This window comes from Mandrillus leucophaeus, unplaced genomic scaffold, assembly GCF_000951045.1.
Source record: "Mandrillus leucophaeus isolate KB7577 unplaced genomic scaffold, Mleu.le_1.0 Scaffold250, whole genome shotgun sequence".
Taxonomy (NCBI): Eukaryota; Metazoa; Chordata; class Mammalia; order Primates; family Cercopithecidae; genus Mandrillus; species Mandrillus leucophaeus.
Window position 1 is genome coordinate 2,373,969 of NW_012102588.1, and position 12,992 is coordinate 2,386,960.

The following is a 12,992-nucleotide window of genomic DNA, read 5'->3' on the forward strand; positions in this document are numbered from 1 at the left end:
TGGGCTGACGGCTGGCGACTGAAGGAGGGACCAAGTCTCCCACCCGCAGCAGCCGGTGGCCGCTTCCGAAGCCTGCCCCCTTCCACTGCCAAGCAGCGCCCCGCGGGCTCCCAGCCAGCGAGCCCGAAGCGCCCCCGCCCCGTGTCGCTCGCGCTGCGTTATCGGGAGAAGGCGGTTCGTGGGTACCAGCGCGGGCCTCGGTGACACCCGAGGTCGCTGGGGTCTTCCTCCTCCCCTTAAGACTCTGGGTCTGTCAGTGGGAAGAGCTTTCATTTCCCAACGCACTCTATGCCGACCCTCTCCGGGGGAGGCTCCACTGGCACTGTAGACACCACGTGCTGGGTAAAAAGGCCTGGTCCCAGCGCTTCCCTGTCACTGACTGCTAACCACAAGTCCCCGTGGCACTCAGGAAATGCGGAAGGGGGGCTGGAGAACTATCAGGAAGGGGTGTGGGCAGAGAGGAGGCTTCCACCCTGTCTTGGAACAGGGACACAGTCCATGGCATTCAAGAGAGGTGGGAGGCTCCTCTGTGCACGGTGCCTTCCGCCCCCGGGACAGGTGGAGGAAGGGATTTGACCGTTCCTCACCCTCCCTGCATTTATACTCAGGGCACACCTTGGGCAGTGCGGCAGGAGGGCGCTGTGGAGTACAGGTACATGCAGAAGCCGTGGCGAGGGCTTCCTGGTGGAGCTGGCAGTAGGGCAGGGACCTTGAAGAGGAATGATTTGAACAGATCGGAAAAGACATTCCAGACAGAAACAAATGCCTGAAACCCAAACCGAGAAGCAGGAAAGAGCAGATTGCGTTCTGGGAATGACAGGAAGTCCAGTTTGACTAGAAGACCTGAGGCTCAGAGGTGCATCACAGCCCAAATGCAGACCACAGAGGCAGACAGAGTGGCCCAGGAGGACCGAGGACCTGAAGTCACGGGGTTCCGCCCACTGCCCCCCGGGAACCGAGTCATGCCAGTTCCCAGACAGATGAATTCCTTCCAAGAATTCCACAGTCCTGCTCAGTCCTAGCCGCCAAGCCTCCTGGCCTTGGATGGCTGCTGTCTAATGCAGATCCTCTTTCGTCCAGATTTCAAATATTTTTCCTATCCTGTCCTTTGATCACTAACGTTTATGTTGAGCTACATCAGCATGCCTCAATCCTGACAGCACTCTGGAATTATCTAGGGGTGCTTTAAAAAACAAAACTGTTGATGCATGACCCTCCTCCAGGAAATCTGATTTTATTGGTCTGGGGTGGGGTCCAGGCATCAGCAGACTTTTAATGAGCAGTTAGAGAGGAGAACCACTGACGGAGATGGTCACGAGGGAGTGTCCAGGTCAGATCGCCACAGAAGAGCACAGACTCCTGGCCTTCAGACCCAACTGGGACAAACCCCGAGAACAGCCTTGGCAGACCTCCAGGGGCAGCTGGACTCCCTGAGGCTGGATGTTGCAGTCTCTCCCAGGCATCCACTCTGCAGCTGAGGCCAAAGTTTCCAACGGGAAGGGAGGGTGAGACTTCAATTTGTTTCCCAAGAGCCAGCTGACCTTTGAAGCTAGTGATAACCACCACGAACCTCACTGGTGGGAGAACGAGGCACTGCAGCCAGTTCCCATCAACCCCACATCCCTGCAATGGCCCCCAAGGCAGACGTGGCACCATCCCCTGCAACGCTGGGCCTCAGAGGTGGAGGAAGCCCAGCCATGGCCAGATGGGAGATCTGGGGAACAGGTCCTCTGCTTTCTGGGAAAATAGAGGTGATCATTCCTGGCCCCAAAGGTTCTTTTTGGGAGTCTTGAGATAAATCCTCTATTAGCGCTCAGCATGGGGAGAATTTTCAGTGACTGTTCCCTTCCTCCTGTTTTGCTAGTAACTCTTTTCACAAATTTAGGAGTCTCCCAGTCTGGGCCTTGCCACTTCTCACTCAGCATCTGACCATCCCCACCTCCTGGATCTACAGGATTCACAGAGGAGGACCCGGGAGAGGGAAGGTCAGGCTGGGGAACTTGGCACTTGGCCTCCCTGCCGCCAGGGAAAGGACATCGGTTACCAAAGAGGTGACCAGCTGTCCTTTTCCAAGACTGAAAAGCAGAAGTACGGCCCTGAGCCGAGAGGGTCTAAGGGAACAACAGGAAGAATTTCCTGACAAAGGACAATGTTGCCTAAAGCACTCATGAAGCTATGTGAAAACAGGAGACTCCAGAGGACCAGACCCTTCTCCACCATGCAGTGTTTTTCCCATATGACAGGTGAGAAAACTGAGGCTGAGAGACATGTAATAACTTGCTGAAGCAGCAACCAGGACGCCATATAGCTGAAATCTGAAGATCAGCAGTTAAAAGTGGTAGGGCAAGCCCTCCCTGACTTTCAGCTCTAAGAACCTAGGATTGTATGTTTTTCTGTTTAAGCCTCCGAATCAGAGTCCTACAAAAGCCACGCCTAATCCTGGGGGTGTGGGCTTTAAACCCAGGGAGAAAGCATGTCATTGGAATACTTCTGCACCTTTCTCCTTTTGAATCCCACCAAGGAAAGAAAATTCTGTGACGTGTACCCAGTATTTATTGGAGGGTATTTCCTAGCAAGAAAATGAAGGCGATTGGCCGGGCACGGTGGCTCATGTCTGTAATCCCAGCACTTTGGGAGGCCGAGGCAGGCAGATCACCTGAGGTCGGGAGTTCCAGATCAGCCTGACCAACATGGAGAAACCCCGTCTCTACTAAAAATACAAAATTAGCCGGCGTGGTGGCGCATGCCTGTAATTCCAGCTACTCCGGAGGGTGAGACAGGAGAATCGCTTGAACTCGGGAGGCAGAGGTTGCAGTCAGCTGAGATTGAGCCATTGCACTCCAGCCTGGGCAACAGAGTAAGACTCTGTCTCAAAAAAAAAAAAAGAAAAAGAAAAAAAAGAAAAGAAAGGAAAAAGAAAAGAAAATATGGTACATATATACAATGGAACACTGTTTAGCCGTCAAAGAAAGAAAAGAAAGAAAGAAAGAAAATGAAGGCGATTGTCAACAGCCTCTGGAAATACAGAGGAGGGTCCAGAAGATGGCCCCTTCTTAGATGGCGGGCTGGACAGTGCTGCTCCCTCTCAGGCACTGGCGGCAGAAAGACAAAGCCTGGTAATTCTGTTCTTGGGATTCTCCCTGGCACCTCTCCTTGTAGGTCACAAGCTTCCTGATGCGAGAGTCCGTGGGACTACTAGAAGGAAAGATACTCCTCCCATTTTACAGATCAGGAAACTTGAGGCCGGAGAGAAACACCACCGGGATTGAACTGTGAATGGATCTGACTCCAATCCACAAATCCTTTACCTGGTCTCGAAAAGGGGCCCTGGCAACCTACTGTGGACCAGAGGGGAACCCGCCTGCCGTCCCAGGCCGGACTCTCCCCGCTACGGGACGGCCCGGGTGCTGCAGGACAAGGAGCGGAAGGAACCGGTTCGGCGCGCACTCGCGGAGGCCCAGGCAGGATTTGAGCGCCGGGGAGGCGCTCATTTCCCTTCCCCCGCCCCTGGGAACGCGGCGCTGGGGGCGGAGCCCGGCCGCTGCCCGCTCCAACCGCCTCGACCGCCAGGTGCCCCGAAGCGAGGCCTCCCTTCCCACCCCCGCGCCTGTTCCCGGCTCAGCCTGAGCCGCGGCGGTCACGTCTCCCCATCCGGCCCCAAAGTACGAGCCAGCCGCGGCCGCGCCGACCCTGCGCGGGGTGGGAGAGCGCGGGGAGGGCGGGGCAAGGAGGTGAGGGGTGGGCGGGTTGCCCGGGCCCCGCCCGTTGCGTCCGGGTCGGCCGGGGAGAGGCGCGGACTAGGTGCAGCGCAGCAGCCACCGCCCCTGCCGGGCGCTCGGCTAGCGGGGGCAGGGCGGGGAGAGGCCCGGCCGGGGAAGCCGCGAGGCCGCGCCTCCAGGGCGGCGGGCGGGCGGGTGTTGCTGGGGAGAAAAGCGCGGCACGGCCCCGCGCGAGCCCCGCGGGCACAGCGCTCTCTGCTGGTGTGGGCTGAGAACTGCATGGAGACCGCGCCCGGACCTAAGGCGAAAAGCGGGCGGGAGGGGCGGGAGGGGCTGGGCGCCGGCCCGCAGGAGACTAACTAAAGACCATCATCCACTTAAAAAAACCTAATTCGAATCGGAACATCACTGTGTACCCTGTGAATATGTCTAATTACCATTCGTCAATTTTAAAAAATTGTTTAATATATTAAAATAAGCAAAGAAAAACCTAATTCAATAATGAGTCATAGATGTTGCAGGTTTGAAATGTGGAGAAGGAAAAAAGAAAGTACTTTTATCTAGAAAGCACTTAGAATATTCGTGTCTGTTTTTCCAGGGCTTCCTATCTGCAAGTCTATGCATGTATGCATTCTTTAGAGAATAAAAAAGGCCAGTGGTGACTCATGCTACTCAAGAGACTGAGACGAGAGGATCGAGGGTATCTCTTGAGCCCAGGAGTTCAAGGTTGCAGTGAGCTATGATGACACCACTGCACTCCAGCCTGGGTGACAGAGCAGGGCCTTATCTCCAAATAAATAAATAAATAATACAATATTGTCAGCTTTGTGAGTGCAGAGGCCTTATTTTGTTCACTGCTCTATCCTCAGTGCCTGGAACACTGATAGTTGTCTGGGAGCTCAAAAACCATTTGCTGTTCCTACCACAATGGAATCATGCTTTACACAGTGGTGACCATCATTTTTAGCATACTTAAATGTGCTAGTATGATGCCCTGACCCCCTCGGTGAGAGTATGTGAGAGATGGATAGTTCACTGGCCTCTTTTTTTTTTTTTTTGAGATGGAATTTCACTCTTGTTGCCCAGGCTGGAGTGCAAAGGCGCCATCTCGGCTCACTGCAACCTCTGCTCCTGGGTTCAAGCGATTCTCCTGCCTCAGTCTCCCGAGTAGCTGGAATTACAGGCATGTGCCACCACACCTGGCTAATTTTGTATTTTCAGTAGAGATGGGGTTTCTCCATGTTAGTCAGGCTGGTCTCGAACTCCCGACCTCAGGTGATCTGCCTGCCTTGGCCTCCCAAAGTGCTGGGATTACAGCCTGGCCCCACTGGCCTCTTTAACAAGAATCTGGAGGCCAGATGTGTTTGGAATTTAGAATTATTCACAGTGCACATATAAGGTGACTCTCCACCGTGCTCAGTCCCATCGCATGTTCTGTAGCACCATGTTTTGCTCCTTCAAAGGTGACTCCTGTAGTCTCACAAAGTTTTGTTAATCCCATCCATGCCTGTCTCCCTCAGGAAACTGCCCTGTCTGATTTGCTCACGGTACTACTCTCAGCATAGAGTGGGTGCTCTATGAATATATGTTGGATGAACGAATGAATGAATGGATGGATGATGAATACTGTATCCTGTTTGCCTCCCCTGGAGTCATGTGTGGAGTTCTGGTCATCCCATCTCAGGACAAGCCCCAGAGAACTAGAATCATAGAAAGGGGGAGGTGTTAGTTTGCCCATCCAACAGAGCATCTGTTATGTGCCAGGCTGTGTGCTAGGCTGTGGGAAATCTAAAAAAGATGCAGGCTGGGCGTGGTGGCTCATGCCTGTAATCCCAGCAGGCCAAGGTGAGTGGATCAGTTGAGGTCAGGAGTTTAAGACCAGCCTGGACAACATGGCAAAACTCCATCTCTACTAAAAAAAAAAAAAAAAAGCCAGGTGTGGTGGTGGGAGCCTGTAATCCCAGCTACTTGGGAGACTGAGGCAGGTGAATCACTTAAAACTCATAGGCAGAGGTTGCAGTGAGCTGAGATCTCGCCACTGTACTCCAGCCTGGGAGACAGAGTGAGACTCCATCTCAAATAAGTGAATAAATAAATAAATATTTAAAAATAAAAAAGATGCAGCCTGTGTCCTCAGGAGCTACCAAAATATAGCAAACTGAAAAGACCTGTCAGCAGGGTCGAAACAGGGAGCAGGGGGCGTTCTCAAGGGTGTGGACAGGGTGTAGGATAGCCAGGGGATGGTCCAGTTTCCTGCGAAGCAAAGGGGAAAGGCAAGAGGAGGGAGCAATTAACCAGACCTAGAGAGAGACAGAGGGCGAGCTAGGTGCAGGGCCCCTTTGAGGGCTCCAGCCTCTGCTGGGAGATTCAGCCCGCCAGAGACAACTGGACAGGAAATGAGCCCAGGAAGGACTGCCCTGACCCCGCTGTCCTCCCCCAGGCTTCTCCACCCCACTTTGCTTGACCACAAAGCAAAGAGGCAGGGGAAGCATTGAGGCAGTCCACAAACATCAGCCTCCAGGTGCAGAGCAGGGTGGATAGTGGGTGGCAGGACAGCTGGAAGCTATCCAGCACCGAGAATGAGGCTGTGATAGCCAACAGGAACAGGAAGGGATGTGATCATAGTCACAGATACCATGACCACAGGCTTGGCCTGGATTGGGTTTGGGCTGGCAGAGAGAAGTCAGAAGCATATGACCGTTCCAGAGGGAGTGTCATCAAATTAAGTAAAGTTGGGGCCAAAGCACAAAATATTCTAATGTCAAAGCTCAGTGTAAGACAAAGAAAAGGAAGTGCCACCTCACCCAGCCTCTCCAAATGGAGGACTGTGCCAAGGGGTGATACCTCATGGGAAAATTCACCTGCAAATGGGGATGATAAATACACACACACACACACACACACACACACACCCCCAGGTATCTTAGAAAGGTGGAGGACAAAGATGCAATGTCTCACATTGGTGAATCAGTGAATCCCTATCTTAAGTGTAAATCAGAAAGCTTCTTGGAGAAAAAAACACATTCAAACCCTGCTTGCAGCTGGGTATGTGCCTGTAGTGCCAGCTACTCAGAAAGCTGAGGTGGGAAGATGGCTTTAGCCCAGGTGTTTAAGACCAGCCTTGGAAACATAGTGAAACCCCATCGCTAAAAAAAACTATACAAACAAAAAAATTTGCTTGCAAAACACCCAGCTGGACTCCCTGTGGGTTACAAGCACATTTAAGACTTGGCAGAGAAACCAGTTGACTGCCACCTCAAGATCTTAACTTCTAAAACACGAAAATAGACCCACAAAGTCACAAAGCAATGTTTCTCCAAGCCACAGGGGAACTGGCTCCTACAGATAAAAAAGATCCCTGCTTTGAGCCTGAATGAATCGGCCAAGGCCCCCTTTCTTCCGACCAACCAACCCTAACCAAGTAAGCCCTCCTCAACCACCTGACCCTACAAAAAACCCTTCCTAACCCTCTTATTGAGTGATTCTGAGGGCTCGCCCAACATGTGGGTTCCTTTGATGCATCAAATTAAGCAAACTTGGCATTTTGTGGCCATAGGCATATCCTTGGTGGGCCTGATGTCTCGGACTTGAAGGAGTTCATGGCCCACGTGGAACAGCCATGCCTTGAATTAAACATTTAACAGTCCCAACCCTTGAGCTTGAGTGGCTTCTGGAACATCCTCCCAAATCCCCACTGCCAGGTCCCATTCTGCTTAGAGCTCTGGCACTTGTCTTGGTAATCAGAAACCTGTACTGTGCTTTGCTGGGGACTTGCAGCAGCAAAGGCTGTTGCTACTGAGGGAGGGGGAGGGTGGTTGGGGGAGGAGGACGTTGGAAAGGGGAGGGAAAGTGAGGCAGGAATCCCTTCTTCCTCCTGGCCCCTCCACAAAGGACTAGGGGCAGGGATGTAGAGATGCAAAGGTCAGGGAACTGGGGACACTCGTGACGCTGAGAAGTGTGATAGAATATAAAAGCTTAATACTATGTGAAATCAACTCTGAATAGTGAGAAACTCAGCAATTGTTTGTTGCAACTTCCAAGGCACTATAGCAAATGTAATCCACAAGCGTCATCTAGTGGTACAGTCTGTCAGTGCCGGCCAAGCCCTGATCTCTGAGCGGCAGCTCCGCCGGGTGAGAAGTCTGCACTCGGTGCCCGGAGGACTAGGACCAGACAGCCGGCCACATCTCATCTGCCAGGGACAGCATTCAGCCTAATTGCCTCGGGCACTCTGCTCTGCAGTGTAGAAAACAAGCCTCGAAGGGAACTCTGAGCTGGGACTATAGGCATGTCCCACCATGCCTGGCTAATTTTTTATTCATATCTATATCTATATCTATATCTATATCTGTATCTATAATATAGATATATATATAATGTTATAGATATATATAATGTTATAGATATATATATTATACATGGGGTCTTGCTGTGTTGCCCAGGCTGGTCTCAAACCCCTGGCCTCAAGCAATCACCTTGCCTCGCTCTCCCAAAGTGCTGGAATTACAGGCATGAGCTACTGTGCCAGGCCAGAGCTGGGGGTTTTTGGGGCACAGAACAAGCTGTGGTTGCTTGGTGACTGGGGTTGCTTGGGCATTACAGCTGTTAATGCCTGCCCAGCGTAGCATCCCAGTTATGAGGGATGTGAGGGGGCAGTCTCACCTAATATGTCGGATCGCCTGTGGTGCCAGCCGTTGTGATGGAGTGGGGCAGGCCTGTCTCTCAGGTGGAACCAATAACCCAGCTGGAAGGCTCTTGAACGCAATGGGAGCTTGAAAATGAGGGATAGGAGTGCCATGCGGCAGGGAATTGGGGCTATTTTGTTTGCTGCTGTCCCAGTGCTAGAATCATGGATTGTGCCTGGCAACTAAATATGAAAAAAAAAAAAAAACTTGTTGGCTAGATAAACAAATGAATGGATGGATGAGAGTTGAAGCCTCCATCAGGCTGTGCTGTACAGGAGTCAAGAAGTCAGAGGGGCTGAGGGATCTTGTGGGATGCTTCCCTTTGAAGGCCGACCAGAGCCTGGAAAGCTCAACCCCAGTCACACTCCAGACAAGACTGTGAAGGGAGAGTTTAACGCAGGTTAGCAACTTAATCCAGCCAGTTTCAGAAGCTCACCCTACAGCCACAAAGATAGTGGCCTGAGTGGCAGAGACAGCAGTTGAAACTACTGAAATAGTCCAGGCAGGATGTGGGAGGGTGGAGCTTGCCAGGCTCTAGAAGCAGGCATGGGCTCTGCCCACTTTAGGTACAGACCCCGGCCAGGCCGTTTGTGCTTTGTCATCAGGCTGAGGCTGAGAGAGGGGAAGGAGAGAACTGGGTGATGGGCCTCTGGTGGTTGTTTTCGGGCTGAGTTACGGGAGAAAGAAATGAAGATGTTGAGGAAAAAACGGTCATTGGAATTAAAGAAATCTCATGCCTTCAGGCCCTGGCTGGGCCGGAAGCCTGGACCCTGGGCTCACCTTCTGCTAGAGGAGAGGCCGCTGGAGGGTTGCAAAACAGCCACATCCCTTTGGAAGGGCCAGGCTCCTAAGTCATGGTGCAGCTGTCCCCAAGGGCTTACCTGAGGGCGAAGTGACTTCAGAGGCCAGGAAGACACCTGGCTCCCACAATATCTGAAGGCTACAGGCTATATTATTAGAAAGAGAAAGGCGTAAAAGAATTGTAAGTGCGGAGGAAAAATGCTGGCAGTCAGCATTAACAATAAACTCAGGCTTTTTGGCTGGGCACTGGCTTACGCCTATAATCCCAGTACTTTGGGAGGCTAAGGTGGGTGGATCACCTGAGGTCAGGAGTTCAAGACCAGCCTGGCCAACATGGCAAAAACCCCGTCTCTACTAAAAATATGAGAATTAGCTGGGTGTGGTGGTGGGTGACTGTAATCCCAGCTACTCAGGAGGCTGAGGCAGGAGAATCGCTTGAACCTGGCAGGTGGAGTTTGCAGTGAGCAGAGATCATGCCACAGCACTCCAGTCTGGGCAACACAGTAAGACTCTGTCTCAAAAAAATAATAAAATAAACTCAGACTTTTCCTGGTTTGAGGAGAGGAGAAAAGGGGGCTGCAATGACAGAATAAAAATAGGGAGGTGTCTAGAAGGCAGTGCCACACAATATTAAGGCAGGAGTCTGTTAGAAAGCTGTCAGGGGATTTTTTAAAATAGCTTTTATATACTTTTCTCTATTGCTGGAATTTTGATCATTTAAAAGATTTGATAATGGGAAAAAACAATGATCTAACTTTATAGGGAAAAAAGGAAGACAAAAGAGAGCAGGAACACAATGGGAGCTTGAAAATGAGAGGAGAGTTTGAGACCAGCCTGGGAAACATAGCAAGACCCCATCTCTTTTTTTAAAAAGTTTTTAAATTAGCCAGGTGTGGTTCTGCACACCTATGGTCCTAGCTACTCGGGAGGCTGAGGTGGGAAGATTGCTTAAACATGGGAGGTCGATACTGCAGTGAGCTGTGATTATGCCACTATCCTCCAGCCTGAGTGACAGAGCAAGACTACATCTCAAAAAGAAAGAGAGGAAGGAAGGGAGGGAAGGAGGGAGGGAGACAGGGGAAGGGAAAGGAACAGTGACTGAGAAGGGCGAGGAGTGGATGTGCAGGGGCCTAGTCAGGGGTCAGGGGTCAAGGGTCAATACAGTGCTCCTGTTCCGAATGACCAAACACACTTGTTATGGGCTGTGTCCCCATCAAAATTCATACACTGAAATCCCGACCACCAGTACATCAGAATGTGAACTTATTTGGAAATAGGGTCATTGAGATGTAATTAGTTCAATTAACATGAGATCATTAAGATGAGACCAAGTCCAATATAACCAGTGTCATAAAAAGGGAAAATTTGGAGAGCCTCATATACAGTGTGCAGGGAGAAAAGCATGTGAACATGAAGATGGCCACCTACAATCCAAGGAGGCCAGGAACGGAGGCTTCCCTCAAAGCCCTAGAGAGAACCAACCCTGCTAAGCATTTGGACTTCTGGTCTCCAGAGCTGTGAGACACATTTCTGATGTTTAAGCAACCCACTTCATAGTTCGTGTATTGTTTGGGCAGCCCTAACAAGCTAGTACATACGTCAGCAGAAACTGTGGTTCTGACCTTCTTAAGCAGACAACATGGCATAGGCTTTTTAAAATTTTTACCTTTTTTTCGAAACAGGTCTTCCTCTGTAGCCCAGGTTGTAGTGCAGTGGTGCCATCATAGCTCACTGCAGCCTTGAACTCCTGGGCTCATGTGTTCCTCCCACCTCAGCCTCTAAAAGTGCTGGGATTATGGGCACCTGGCCCCTAGCTTTTTTAATGATTGGAAAATGGCACCAGTTGCCTGTGCAGGGCCTGTGTACCCATTCCCCTGCTACCGGCACTGTCAGCTGCTGCGGACTAGCAGTTGTAGCTCATGGCTGCATTCTTCACTGGAAATCAGCACAGAACTGTATCCATCACTGGGAACTACAGGGACGGCTTGCCCAAGGTTATGCCTCCTTGAAAGGAGTGGCCTGTAGCCAATGACTGGCTAATGCTGGGATAAAGTCCCAGCTGTCCTGTCTCAGTTTGGTTCAACTCTGAAGGCCATCCCAGCTCCAGGACTCCCATACAAATCCTAGATGGTGTCAATAGTTCTTGCGGAAGTGGTAAAAATGACAGCTTCAGCAGTTACACGTACAATGCTACATGATTAATGATAACTCTGGAGTTGATCACTCTTTTCAGGTTTGTAGAATTTTTAAATTTGAAAATAACAGTGAACAAAAATTTTAAAAATACTAAAGAAACACAGCTTCACAGAATGTTTTGTGTCTGGCTTTTCTATCTGAATGGAACTTCCTATAGGCAATTCAAAATGTGGGTGAAATCTGAGTGACGTACTGTAGGATCATGGGAAAGAGACCAGATCCAGAGCCAGCCTGCTGGGCTACAATCCAAATCTATGACTTACTCCTAGCTATCTATATGAACTTCTTTAAAAAACAATTTTAAATTTTATTTTAAAATATTTTAAGGCCGGGCATGGTGGCTCATACCTGTAATCCCAGCATTTTGGAAGGCCGAGGTGGGTGGATTACCTGAGACCAGCCTGGCCAACATGGTGAAATCTTGTCTCTACTAAAAATACAAACATTAGCCAAACATGGTGGCACACACCTGTAATCCCAGCTACTTGGGAGGCTGAGGCAAGAGAGCCGCTTGAATCCGGGAGACGGAGGTTGCAGTGAGCTGAGAGCACATCATTGCACCCCAGCCTGGGCAACAAGAGTGAAACTCCATCTCCAAAAACAAAAATTAAAACAGTATATTAAATATTTTTATTTAACATAGAGATGGGTTTCACTGTGTTGCCTAGGCTGCCTCAAATTCCTGGACTCAAGTGATCTGCCCACCTCAGCCTCCCAAAGTGCTGGGATTATAAGTTGTGAGCCACCCCACCTGGCCTATATGACCTTCTTAAGGTCTGTAAAATGGGGCCATGAGTCTCTATCTCATAGGATGGCTCTGAAGATTGAGTTCATTTAGAAGACTAAATGGGTTACTATCCAAAGCCCTTGAATAGTGCCAGAAATAGTGTTGCAATGGCTGCATGATCCTGCAGTCCCCTAGCTGGGCAAGGGAACTTCCTTGCTGCTATTATTATACAATTACAGGAATGTTGGTCTTCTCATTGGTGCCACAGTACAGCACAGGGCTTACAAGGAAATAGGAGTCCTCTGCTTTTTAAAGAGGTCAACATTAGTTCAGTTTTCTTATCACCCATTACTCATCCTGGGCCTATGGCCATAAGGGTAAGGCATATTAAGAGATAATTATTATTTGACCCCCTGAAAGACTTCACATTGGTAACCTTGCCACACCTACTTTCTCACTCCGGTAGTACCTTACCTTCAAGAAGGATCCTTGCTGCTTTTTCCTAAAAGATCTCTTCACTCTCAAAAGATGTATAGAAAGACCTGCTTTTTCCATGTCTTAGCTTGAGGTTATATACACAAGAAAAGCCAACGATTAGTTTCTACCTTGAACGAATAAAGGCCTAGAACAGAGAGATTCAAAGCAAGGATTTTACTTAATAAGCACCAGCAACCCTATTCCCCTTATGAAATTTACAGGTGGAACTAAAGGTCAGAACTAAGTTATCAGTAGTATAACCCATTGTTACTCTGGGAAACTTAATCCCCAATGCAACAGTGTTGAGAGGTGGGCTCATTAAGGGGTGATTAGGTCATGAGGGCTCAGCCTCATCAGATTAATGTCATTATCTCAGGAGTGGGTCGG